This window comes from Chlorocebus sabaeus, chromosome 2 (genome assembly GCF_047675955.1).
Source record: "Chlorocebus sabaeus isolate Y175 chromosome 2, mChlSab1.0.hap1, whole genome shotgun sequence".
Classification (NCBI taxonomy): Eukaryota; Metazoa; Chordata; class Mammalia; order Primates; family Cercopithecidae; genus Chlorocebus; species Chlorocebus sabaeus.
In genome coordinates this window covers 98,361,006-98,374,460 of record NC_132905.1, presented here as the reverse complement: position 1 = coordinate 98,374,460, position 13,455 = coordinate 98,361,006, and positions in this window count along the sequence as shown.

The window sequence follows — 13,455 nt, the reverse complement described above, 5'->3', positions numbered from 1 at the left end:
GAATTAGACTGGGAGGAAAATCCCTTTGAAGAGGAACCTCTATTTCATTTCCTACATGTACCTTCTGTCTTGGACTTTGGGAAGCTGTTCTCTGGGCTGAAGACTGTCCGCTAGGTGAAAATATCAGGGAAGGTAATTGTTGCTTTTTCTGCCTATCGCCAGGAAGTTGGACTTTCATAAAACTCTAGGGCAGGTTCACTACAGCCTGGAGGGACAAGCACTGGGTTTTGCTTTACTCAGCCCTGCCAAACTGTGTGCTCTAGGACAAGCCATTCAACTCTTTCAGTTGTGCTATAGGAAGAATCAACACCCATCATGCAGGACTCGTTTAGGGATTAAGAGGGACAATCACCAGGAAAAGGATGTGTGATCTGTAAAGGGTTGTCACCCCCCTTGTGATGGTGACAATGATGTGGTTAAACCCTGGACGGTGGGTGTGCATCCTTGCCTAGAGCAATGGTGTCCACAGGGTCATCCTTCACAGGGAGGAGAGGTACCGACATCGTCCAATGCTTGACACAACCAGACCCACACACATTATGCACAGATAGCAACACTGAGGGTCTCGGTTACAAAGGAGTGGAACATATGGGGGGGGGGGGGCACTTTCACAACCTTGACAGCAAAAGTAAGGCAAGTTATTTCTGTTCAGAAACACAAAGCCAACAGCACCAGCAACGAAAGGAATGCAAACTGCATCTTCTTGTTTAAAGCAGTAAGGGAATAAAATTACATAGGCAAGGAGGTGCTTGTGTGTCCTCAGCCATGACTTCTGGTTAAAAAGTGCACACAAACCTCAAAGACAATCAACACCCTCACTTCAATGCCTGATGGGATGCGTTTCCTTAAGAAAAAAATCCTGGGAGGCGAACAACACTCACTGGGGCCTGCTGGGAGAGGGCTGGGTCAGGGGGCGTGGAGAACATTAGGGCAAAGAGCTAATGCATGCTGGTCCTCATGCCTAGGTGACAGGTTGATAGGTGCAGCAAACCACCATGGCACACGTTTACCTGTGTAACCAACCTGCACATCCTGCACATGTACCCTGGAACTTAAAAATATATATATATAATAATTAAAATTTTCAAAAAGAAAAAAGAAAAAAAAAAATCCTAGGGGCCAGGCACAGAGGCTCATGCCAGTGATCCCAGCCCTTGGGAGGCTGAGGTGGGAGGATGGCTTGAGCTCAGGTGTTCGAGGTCAGTCTGGGCAACAAAGTAAGACCCTGTCTCTCCACGCATGTATTTCTTTAAAAACAGAAAAAAAAAAAAAAATCCTAAAAATAAAGCAGTGTCACACTTTCTTCTGTCTCATCTGAACTTTCTGTTTCTATCCTCTGGAGAAAATCTCTAGACATTACCCATTACCTTTCAGTACCCGTTGGTACTTCCCAGACATGGAGTAGCACAGGGTAACTAATTTTTCTGAGTGCATAATCATTCATTCACTCAGTGTTTATTAAGACCTACGGAAACGGGAAAGGTTCCCTTGTCCCCCTCACAGGGTGTGCGATGGGGGTGTGGCTCGCTTCTTCAGTGCCTGGTTGCCCAAACCTCTAGGCGAGCATAGACAGGTGCCCTGCTGCCCCGACCAGTAGGGGAGCACACAGACAGGCAGGCTGCAACCCCACGGCCGTGTCTAGGGGTGAATGTTTACAGCTGAAGGCCCCGTGGGTGTGTATTCCAGCACGCTCTTTTAGTTTTGCCGTCTGTAGGCAGCTTGTGTTAACCAGGTCAGTGAGGCCCTCTACTTGTGGAGAGGACAGAGGGCTGTCTGTATCCCGGGGTTCTTGCCTTGGTGTACCAGAACAATCGGATCACACCTGGGCTTGGAGAATGAGTGCAAAGTGTTATTGAGTGGAAGTAGCTCTCAGCTGATGGGGGAGCCAGAAGGGAAATGGTTTTCCCCTGGAGTTGGGCCGCTTAGTGGCCCCAGCTCTCCTCCGACTGCCCTAACCAAACTCTGCCTCGTCCTGTCGGTCCACGCCCTGACAGCATGCCAGCGTCTGTGGGTGTGCTCTTCCGCTGGCGTGCTCCCTTGACGTCCTCTCCATGTCCAGCTGCTTTTCTTCTTCCCTTCCGCTGATGTGTTCCTCTCAGCATCCAGCATCTTCTCTCTCTGTCTTGCTAGGGTCTCGGGTTTTTATAGGCCCAGGATGGTGGCATGGCAGGCCAGGGTGATGATCTTGGAAAATGCAACATTTGGGTGAGAAGGCAGAAGTGCCTGTCCTCACCTAGGTCCGTAGGGGTGGAGCCCTCGCTAGGGACCACACCCTCCTCTCCCCAGCACCTCCCTTCTGTATCACTTAAAGAGACCATACTCTTCCCTTCCTCACACTCCGTATCATTTCTCCTGTCTGAAGATGTACATCTAACTGCTGTTAGAATATGGACGATGACCAGTCGTAGCTGCTTCCTGCTGACAGGGGACGTTGTTTGGGGGAAAATGGCAGTCAAATTCCTCCCAGAGGTTTGTCTGAGGGTTCCTAGCAAAGGGGAGTCATTATCTGAGGCTCTGGTTGCCTGATCACGTGGAGTTTGATGGCTTCTAGGCATGAGAGAGAAAAAAACCCAGGTTTTACAAGGTTAAATATGCATGGGTTAAACATGTGTGTTATACAAAGAAAGAATTTACTGCCAAAGATCACAAAGATAAGAAGTAAAATATACTAACAGCAAAGTTGTAGCCCGAGCTATTTCACCCTGGTGCCAGAAATTGAACCTTGTTCAAGAGCAGATAAACTTTAGAATGAGGTAACTATTCTTGCCATATCTTTAGCAGTTAACAGGTGCATCCTGGGAATTCTGGGGTTTGTGGGCTTACACGGTGGTCACTGAAGCTTTTGTCCCTTTCCTGTGTCTCCTCTCACTTTCCTGGGCCTCCATCTCTATTATAAAAGACTGAGGTGGCCATTTTTAGGAGGTCCTCTAATGTACTGTCTGGTCCCAGGCCCAGTTTTTGCAACTTCCTCCTGATGTCAGGAGCCGCCTGAGTAATAAAGTTATGCTTTGGGATTCGCTGTCCCTCAACTGAACCAGCAGAGAGAGAGGTGAGCTTTACCAAGGCCTCTCTTGGCCTTTCCTAGAAGGCGCCTGGATTTTCATCAAATTCCTCGTCGATCATGGACAACTTGGTCTTAAGTCTTACGTAAGCTTTCCGTTATGCACACCTGAAAGTGTCTCCTCCTCCAGGCTTCCGTCTCATGATTGGGGTCTTATTTACAGTCATTCACTGGTACTGCTTCTCTTCTGGTTGGATAATATTTGCCCCCTTTCCTGATGCTACATGTGAGGCAAAGCTCATCCCCAAATCTCTCTGCTGCTTGTGGAGCGGCCTGTTTTTCAGTGTCCATCACAGTCTGATTCAAAAGTAACATGACATCTCTCCAGGAGAGTTCAGATGTTTGGGTGAAATTCTGGAAAGCCTCTATGTGCCTGTCAGGGTCATCTGAAAACTTGCCCAGATCCCCCTTCATTTGCTTTAAGTCCTGTAAGAAGAAGGGGACCTGGACCTTACTGGGTCCAAATTCACCAGGCATCTGTTGGAGAAGCAAGAGTGAGACTGCGGCTTGTTTAGAGTGAGAAGTTCTAGGAGGGGCCAAGTGAGAGGCTGAAGCTGGACAGGGAGGTCAGGGTGGACCCAGAGGAGCAGGGCTTGAGGGAGCTGGCCTCTCTTCCAGGGGTGCCTCTGGGACTCGTATTTTTAATTCCCTGGGCTTACCCCTTGCAGCCTTCTCTGAGATGGCAAACAAGGGGGCTGGATGAATCCCACACTGTCGGCAAGGTCTGGATTGCCTTGCAACGTATACAAAGGCCCCTGCACATACGGGGCCTCAGGCCATCTGTCCTCACATCTGCGGAAAAGTCTCGACTGCCCCAAATGGTATCGAAATGAATGATTCCCTCCTAGGGCCAACCCAGTCCTTCGTAATTTGGCCAAACCTTTGTGCAGAGGGCTCTGAGGTGTTTTTCCTCCAGATCCTGAGGGTCAAAGCAGTCCCAGTGGTTCAGGGTACACTACAGAGGAGTATAAACTGGGGGTGGTGAAGAGAACCGGAAACAGTGAATAGAGGCGCCCCTCATTCCCTTCCTTCTTTCAGCAAAAACTCAGGGTGTGATGGAGAGAGAAAACCAGCGTGATCCGTTCACTCTCCACTCCTTATCCCTGAGCCCTGGCGACCTTGGCAGGTGCCAGCCATGGGTACTAATGCAGTATGTACCCACGATGTACCTGGTGGTTTCCTACATGCTCGGTAGCTCTGCCTGCGTTGCTTCTCTTTCCTGACACCTTCTGAAGAGGGTGCCTTGCTTCCCCTTCCACCGGGATTGTGAGTGTCCTGGGGCCCTTCCAACCATGCTGAGCTCTGAGTCAATTAAAGCTCTTTCCTTTCTAAATTACCCAGTCTCAGGCAGTTCTTCACAGCAGTGTGAGAACAACTAATGCAGCCACCACACCCAGCCTGTTCCTTCTCCGTCCAGGTCCATATCTGAGATTTTAAGACTCACCACACCCTCCTAGTTTCCAAAAGCTTTGATTTTTCCAGAGCCTCCTTCAGGCCAGTAGGTAACCAGGAGCCCTGAGAGGGCTGGTGGGGGCGGACCTGTCACAGCCTCCTCAGGGAGCCAGAAGAGCAGGGCCAAGGGGCCAGGCCAGAGGACCTGTGGGCATGAGGAGCCCCAGAGGCTAGGAGAACCCAGGGAATTCCATGACCTCAGAGGGCCACCCCCATCGCCCTTGCACACGTGTGGAGGGCAGGGATGTACCCAGCCCAGCCTGCAGCAGAGGCCCCCAACCCCACACATCCCTGCTGTCGCCATCCCTGCGGCCTGGCCCTGCCTTTGCCTCTCCTTGGCCGGCCCTGGGCAGCCAGGGACTCCAGTGTGTCTGGCCTGGAGTTGCTGGCCTCAGGAGAGGCGGGGCCAAGGATGCCAGATAAACATGCAGGATGCCTGGTGAAATTTGAATTTCAGATAAACAATGAATACATTTTTTAGCGTAAGTATATCCCAAATGTTACAAGGGACGTACTTACACTGAAAGACGGCTATTGATCTGAAATCCAGATGTAACTGGCCAGCCTGCATTTTTATCAGCTACATCCGCCCACTCCTCCCGTGGAGGAGCAGCCTCACCTCTCAGGGCTGGGGTGCTCCGATCTCACTGGGGCTGCAGGTGGGGCCTGCGGGGCCAGGAAGGATAGGGGCGACTGGAGGAAGTGCAGAGAGCATCAGGGGCCTGGCGGGGCCTGTGGGAGGCAGCTTCAGGCAGGGCAGGCTGGTCATCCCGGGGCTGACCTGCTGGCAGAGCCCCCAGAAGTGCTCTCAGAGGCAGGGTGGCCACGCGGGGAGAAGGGGAGAGACCACCCAGGCCGGGCGCGCTGTGGGGGCCTCTGAGAGCCCCACCCCACAGCTGTGACGCTTAATTTCATAGGTCAATTTGGAGTGTGTTTTTAGATAAGATTAATGTTTAAATCTGTGACTTCAGGTAAAGCAGGTGGGTGGGCCTCATCCAATCAGAAGGCCGAAATAGAATAAGAAGGCTGGGACCCCTGGGCCAGAAGGCCTTCTCCTGCAGCCTGCCTTTGGGCTTGGCCTGCACCACAGGCTCTCCTGGGTCCCAAGCCTGCCCGCCCACACCGCACAGGAGCCGATGCCTCGTGCAAACTCTCTGCTCCTCTCCACACATCTAGTGGCTCTGTTTCTTTGGTGAGCCCTGATGAATGCAAGGCCCAAAGAGGCAACAGCCCCACTCAAGAGTCAGGACATCCTGTATTTAGTCCCACCGGCCATTTCCCCATCCCTGAGCCTCAGTTTACCCATGAGGGAGGGGTGAACGGGGCGTCCTCCCTGAGCACCTGAAGCTACACAGCTGTGCTGTGGAGGGACCTGGACATCCACGCGCTTCCTGCCTGTGCTGTGGGTGTCACTGGGCCTCTGATTGCATCAGGAGCTGGCGCTGGGGAGGAAGGAGGCAGACAAGGTGCTGCCAGCACCTGGGCACACGCAGGGAGCCACGTGCACTCCTGCCCGGTGCACTCTGCTCTGTTTACGATCAAAGGGCACCAGCACTGCTGGGTGGAAACAAAACTAAAAACACCAGAACTTGTCAATCAAGATTTTAAAATTTCGGAATGCAAACCAGAGGGGGAAATGCCGGGAACATCGGAATATTTAGCTCTTTCCAAGGTTGCTCTTCTGGTCTTTGTCTCTGCTGATAAACATTTACACAGTGACAAGCTGTGCCGTGCGAATCGCGTGTGAGCCGCTGTGGCCACATGCTCCCAAGTTTCTGAAAACTGCAAGAAACCCTTGTGACAGCACTCTGGAGTGTCCTTGGCCAGGCGCCTTGTGTTCATTCGTGGGAATTCTATTCAACAGTCTCTAATGAACAACACTTTAACATTATTGTTGTCTAAATTAGTTTCCCACTTGGAGTTCCTTCTTTGGGTTCCTGTTTTCCCATAGGATCTTGGCAGCAGTTTTTGCCTTCACTCCTTTCTCTTCAGTCTCCTCCTGCAAACCTACTGGAGTCTCCAACCAGCTGGGCAGAGCCCCACCTGTCCCCTCAGCTGGCAAGACTGCCCTTTACCTGTTGCTGGTCATGCCAGGACAGGAAGTGGACGACTGCTAACAAAATGTTTTCACTGTGATCACTGCTACCTGTGTTGGGTGCAGGTGCCCAAGTGTCACCCAAGCCTCTCCCCGGGTGCAGGGGCTCAGCTCACACCCAAACCTCCTGTGAGATACAGGTGCTCAGGTGTCACTCAAGCCTCCCCTCTGGTGCAGGTGACTTAAGAGCACCTGTTATTAGAGTCCTACACTGATTATAAAACCATGTTTTTAAAGGGAATTAAAATGAAGCAACAATTGTCTGTGTATGACAAGTCTTAGGGCAGCCGCAGTTAGACCAGGACAATTGACAAGGAAATTTGTTAATTTATACAATGTCTGACTTGGAGGCCAGCTGAGCAGACAGTTCCTTCAGCTCAAAGTCATCAGGGGCTGAGAATCTGTCCCAGGGCCTTCAGCCCTCAGAGCAGTCCCGTTCCACTGGCTGAGTGTGGCAGAGGTGGCCAGCTGTGTGGAGCTTCCTCCCATTTGTCCGACTGACGCAGTTTGCCTTCCAGTGGCCTGGCTTCCCGCAGCGATGGTAGTTACCTGGGAAGGTGTTCTGAGGGCAACCTGGAGGGGCAGGGGGGCTTGTAAAATAGCCAGTAGCTGAACCTGCCTCTTGTGCCTGCGTTTCTCCTTCTCCTTAGCCCTGTCCTCCTTTTCTACTCTCAGTTATAAACAACTGAGGAGGCTAATTTGAGGATTTTTCTGCATAGGGGCACTGGGTTCTAAGGTTGACTCTTGTAATTTTCTCCCAGTTCCTTTTCATTACAAAGGAAAATGAGTTTTTTGTTTTAAGGTTTGGAGGATCAAACTTTTCCCAGTTCTTGAGGATGCATTTAAGGGGTATGTCCTGTGGTATAGAGATGTGATTATCCAGAGAGAACAGAGGAGGGAAAAAAGGAAAAAGAAGGAGTTCCCTCTTATTTCCTTACTATCCTTTCCTGAACAGGGCACCCCCCATTCATCCTTAGGGTTCCAGAATGAACCCATTTTACCATGTACCCTTAACCTGGGTTCCATCTTGTCACAATTACCCACGAGAACAGGGAAGATGCCAGAATGAACAGAGGGCCCCGTGTTCATCCTTGGGGTTGTGGAATGAACTGGTCTGTGTAGCCCTCACCTTGCCTTCATCTCTGTTCTAGTGGTACTCTGATAGCCCGGGAAAAACCTCCATCTCTGTCCTATGGGTCTCTTGCACCTGCGGCCTTGGGCCAACCTATATCCTCATCTCCATGACCTTATAGTGACTCACTTGTAGCATTCTAGCAACAAGGTGGTATCTCTTCTCAGATTCCCATTTCCCTTGTTCTTGAAATAGATGAGGAGCTGTATTAGTCTATTTTCACACTGCTGTAAAGAATGCCTGAGACAGGGTCATTTCTTTAAAAAGGAGGTTTAATTGACTCACAGTTCTTCATGCCTGGGGAGGCCTCAGGAAACTTACAATCACGGCAGAAGGTGAAGGGGAAGCAAGGCACATCTTGCATGGTGGCAGGAGAGAGAGGGAGCAAGGGAGGAACTGCCAATCACTTTTAAACCATTAGATCTCATGAGAATTCACTCACTATCACAAGAACAGCCTGGGGAAACTGCTTCATGTTCCAATCGCCTCCCACCAGGTCTCCTTCTTAACATGTAGGCATTACAATTTAAGATGAGATTAAACCATATCAGAAGGATTTTTTTTTTTTTTTTTTTTTAGCTAACTGCCACAGGAGGTTGGACTCCCCTTCCTTCAAATATGACCTTGAAGGTCTTGGTGCACATTGAGAAGGGCATGGAAGTGATTAGAGAAATGGAGGAAGATTTGTATCTGGGGTTCCTCATCCTCCCGGGGTAACATGAAGAACAAATTCTTAAGCAGATGGGACAATCCCTTGGCTACGGGAGGAAGTGGGAGGAAGCAAGAGGAATATTCATGAAGGCAAAGCGTAGAGATCTCTTACCTCTAGGGAATGTATCCGAATCATGGCACCAAAGTACATCAGCAACGGTGGATCCATCCGGGCCTGCAGTAACTCAATTCCTCCCTCCTCAAAGGAAAGAACTCATCTAAGGGGCATAAGGCAGAGTGAGGGGCTGAGGCAAGTTTTAGAGCAGGAGTGGAAGTTGGTTACACAGTTTTAGAGCAGGAACAAAAGGAAGAAAAGTACACTTGGAAGAGGGTCAAGGGGGCAACTTGAGAGATTCCAGTGCACAGTTTGACGTTTGACTTGGGTTTTTGTACATTGGCGTGGTTCCGGGGTCTGCGTCTCTTTTGTGATTCTTCCCTTGGGGTGGGCTGTCACGCGTGCCGTGGCCTGCCAGCACGTGGGAGGGGCCGTGTGCACAGTGTGTGCCCTAAAATTGTACACATGCTCACTTGAGGTGCTCTTCCCTCGCCAGTGGGCATTTCCAGCGGAAGGTCATATACCAGTTAAACTTCACCACTTTGCTTCTTAACGTGCTGGAGCCCACTCGCCCAACTCCTGAGGTCTTACTGGGAGGCTGCCAATCACCAGCTTCGGGTGCTTTCTGTCTATTGGAAGACTGCCTTTTCCTGGTGCCGGCTGTGACCAACTCTGAACTAGTTTTTGTTTGTTTGTTTGTTTGTTTTGCTCTCTCAACTTTTAAAGGATAGAAGTAATCCATTGGCCTTAGGAATCAAAAAATTGGTGCAACTCCAAATAAAAGTAATAAATGTATTCTCCTCTTTCATTCTAATTTCATGAATCTTACTGACTTTACCAACTGTTATAACTCAGCCAGCACCTGTCGAGATAACGCCTACCCAATTCAGTAAAGACATCCATGGCGTGCAAAGTTCATTACCAGAATTACCCCAGCTCTCATGTTTATTCACTCGGGCCAAGCAACTATTATCTCAAACTGACTCTGAATAACTATCCAAACCCGAAAGCTCTCACTTAGTTTTAAACTTGATTATTGCCAATAGCACTTTTTGTCACATGCTGATTTATAGTTTTCAACATAACATATGCACTCGGATCCTAATTCCAATCAATTCTTTAAATATCTACCCATACTTCTCACCATGCTACTAATCCTAGTCACCACCAACCATCCAGTTCAACTTTTCTCAGATGGGAAGGAGTAGGTATTATATCATTTCCACCAACTGGCTGATGGTATGGCCCAGCAGAGGCTAATGCAGCAGCCCTGCAAGCACCTCATGTGACCTCATGGGAGACATCGGTTTTACTGTAGCAATAACATGATTTCCACTGTGCTCCAACCCGGGAGAATTTCAACACATATTCATTTTCAACCCTAACGCTGATATTCTCCCATGAATCGGGCCGTGACTACTATCAGCCATGGAAGACATTTGAAAAAATGAGGGACTATTCAAAGCCTTACCTTTGACCTCGTCCTCGCACCGGCAGCCTCGCACTCATGTGCGCGCCTTTCCTCGGGGGCACCTACTCCAAAGGCCTGATCATCAACACAGCTGACACACGTATACCCACGCCTGCCCCTCCTGATTCTGCCCCTCGCCTCCTCCCTCACAGCTGCCTGGGCACTTGAACTCTGTCTTCATGCTCGTAGAGCAACCTGGCTTCACAATGGGATTGTGTCATCAAGAAAAGCGGCCCCCTTCTAATCAACTCACATTGTGGGGTTGTTAGAAGGAGCATCTGTCGTATAGAATGATTGGGGACGGCCTGGATGCGGTTTTGGACGAATTGAAAAACTAAACGGAAGACACAGGGTCTGAATAAAAGAAGGAGAAAAACAGGTATTAAAGGACTAAGAATTGGGAGGACCTAGGACATCTAATTAGAGAGTGCCCAAGGAGATTCAGCACAGCCCTGCCACAAAGATTATTTGTTTACTTTAAGAGGGAGTTAAGAGTGGCGGTTTGGGGATAGCACCAGGAGATGTCAGCTGTGATGGCTTGGAGAAACAGTGTAAACTGGCAGTGTAAACAAGGGCAGGGCATTTATGAGTAGTTGAGAACGGTGAATATGAGTATGACTAGACAGAAAATAGTAGGGATGACAAGTTTTTTGGGGTGCAGTCCAAGTTGGTCTGGTATCTGGAATGAGACTGGGGCTTAATAAAAAGGAGCGTCTATACAGGAGCTTAAATCTGCTATACCTTGTAGCACTCTGAGGACAGGCCTGAATTCTGAGAAGGGCAGGTGGTAAAAGTATTGTCCAGTCCTTTTTAAGTTGGTGGCTGAGCTTGGTGAGTTGTGTTTTTAAAAGACCATTAGTCTGTTCTACCTTTCTTGAAGATTGAGGACCGTAAAAGGTATGAAGGTTTCACTTAATACCAAGAGCCTGAGAAACTGCTTGGGTGATTTGACTAGTAAAGGCCAGTCCGCTATCAGACTGTATAGAGGTTGGAAGGCCAAACTGAGGAATTATGTCTGACAGAAGGGAAGAAATTACCACAGTGGCCTGCTCAGACCTTGTGAGAAAGGCCTCTACCTATCCAGTGAAAGTGTCTACCTAGACTGAGAGGTATTTGAGTTTTCTGACTGGGGCATGTGAGTAAAGTCAATTAGTCCGTCCTGGGCAGGGGCAAATCTTTGAGCTTGATGTGTAGGGAAGGGATGGGATCTGAACAGTCCCTCAGGGGTAGTAGAATAGCAGATGGAACACTGAGAAGTGATTTCCTTGAGGATGGATTTCCATGATGGAAAGGAAATGAGAGATTCTAAGAGGTGAGCTAGCGGCTTGTAACTTAGATGAAAGAGGTTATGAAATGACGACAGAATAGAATGGGCCTGTGAGGCTGAAAGGAGATATTTTCCTTGGTCTAAGAACTATTTGCCTTGTGTGGGAAGAGATTGATAGGTGGAAGTTTCAGCGGGGAAGTAGGTGGGAGTGACGATGTGAGGGAGAAAAACTGGCGGTGAGGAACAGAAGTTGGAAGGCTAGCTGCTTGTCTAGCCACCTTATCAGCATAAGCATTGCCCAGAGCAATGGGATCTGATGCCTTTTGATGGCCCTTGCAGTGAATGACTCCAGCTTCCTTTGGAAGTAAAGCGGCCTTGAGCAGAGTTCTTATTAAAGAGGCATTAATGATGGAGGACGCCTGGGTAGTGAGGAAATCTCTTTCAGCCCATGTAACAGCACGGCGGTGCAGAATATGGAAGGCATATTTAGAGTCAGTATAAATATTGACGCGTAGTCCTTTAGCAAGAGTGAGGGCCTGAGTTAAGGCAACTAGTTCGGCTTGCTGAGAGGTAGTGGAGGGTAGCAGTGGTAGCCTCAATGGTAGGTGTGGAAGATACTATCTTTGGGGCGTGGAAGATACTATAGCATAGCCTGCCTTTGCTGGTGAGTGGCGATTAGGTCTGGTGGAACTGCCATCAATAAACTAAGTGTGTTCAGGGTGAGGAACACGAAAGAATATGGGGAAATGGAGTGAATGTCAGGTGACCAGAGATACAGTCATGGGGGTCAGGTGTGGTATCAGGAATAATGTGGGAGGCTGGATTGAAGTCTGGGCCAGGAACAATGGTAATTGTAGGAGACTCAACAAAGAGTGAGTACAGCTGAAGGAGCCGGGGAGCAGAAAGTATATGCATCAGGTGGAAGGAAGAAAACAGATTTTGGAAGTTATGAGGGCTGTAGAGCGTCAGTTGAGCATAGTTTGTAATTCTGAGGGCCTCTAGAACTATTAGGGCGGTGGCAGCCGCTGCACGGAGACATGGTGGCCAGCCTAAAACAGTAAGGTCAAGTTGTTTGGACAAAAAGGCTATAGGACGTGATCCTGGTCCTTGTTAAGGATTCTGACTGCCCTAACTATGCCTAGGAAGGAAAGGAGTTGTTGTTTTGTAGAAGGGATCAGGGTTTGGGAGATTAGCCAGTCACGATCAGCAGGGAGAGCACGTGTGTTCTTATCAGAATTATGCCGAGATAGGTAACAGATGAGGAAGAAATTTGGGCTTGACTGAAGTAATGGGGGCCGTCCGTGAGGCCTTACAGCAGTACAGCCCAGGTAATTTGCTGAACCTGACGGGTGTCAGGGTCAGTCCAAGTGAAAGCAAAGAGAGGCTGGGATGAAGGGTGCAAAGGAATAGTAAAGAAGCTTGTTTGAGATCCAGAACAGAATAATGGGTTGTGGAGGGAGGTATTGAGGATAGGAGAGTATATGAGTTTGGCACCACGAGGTGGATAGGCAAAACAATTTGGTTGATAAGACGCAGATCCTGAACTAACCTGTAAGATTTATCCCGTTTTTGGACAGGTAAAAAGGGGGAATTGTAAGGAGAGTTTATAGGTTTTAGAAGCCCATGCTGTAGCAGGTGAGTGATAACAGGCTTTAATCCTTTTGAAGCGTGCTGTGGGATGGGATATTGGCGTTGAGCGAGGTAAGGGTGATTAGGTTTAAATGGGATGTAAGGGGTGCATGATCAGTCGCCAAGGAGGGAGTGAAGGTATCCTATGCTTGTGGGTTAAGGTGGGGAGATACAAGGGGAGGATGCGAAGGAGGCTTTGAACTGGGGGAAAAAAAGTTGGCAATGAGGTGTGGCTGTAGACTAGGAATAGTCAGGGAAGCAGATAATTTAGTTAAAATGTATCGGCCTAATAAGGGAGCTGGGCAGGTGGGGATAACTAAAAAAGAGTGCATAAAAGAGTGTTGTCCAAGTTGGCACCAGAGTTGGGGAGTTTTAAGAGGTTTAGAAGCCTGGCCGTCCATACCCACAACAGTTATGGGGACAAGGGAAACAGGCCCTTGAAAAGAAGGTAATGTGGAGTGGGTAGCCTCTGTATTGATTAAGAAGGGGACGGACTTCCCCTCCACTGTGAGAGTTACTTGAAGCTCGGCGTCCGTGATGGCCCAGGAGGCTTCTGAGGCGATGGGGCAGCGTCCGTCTTCA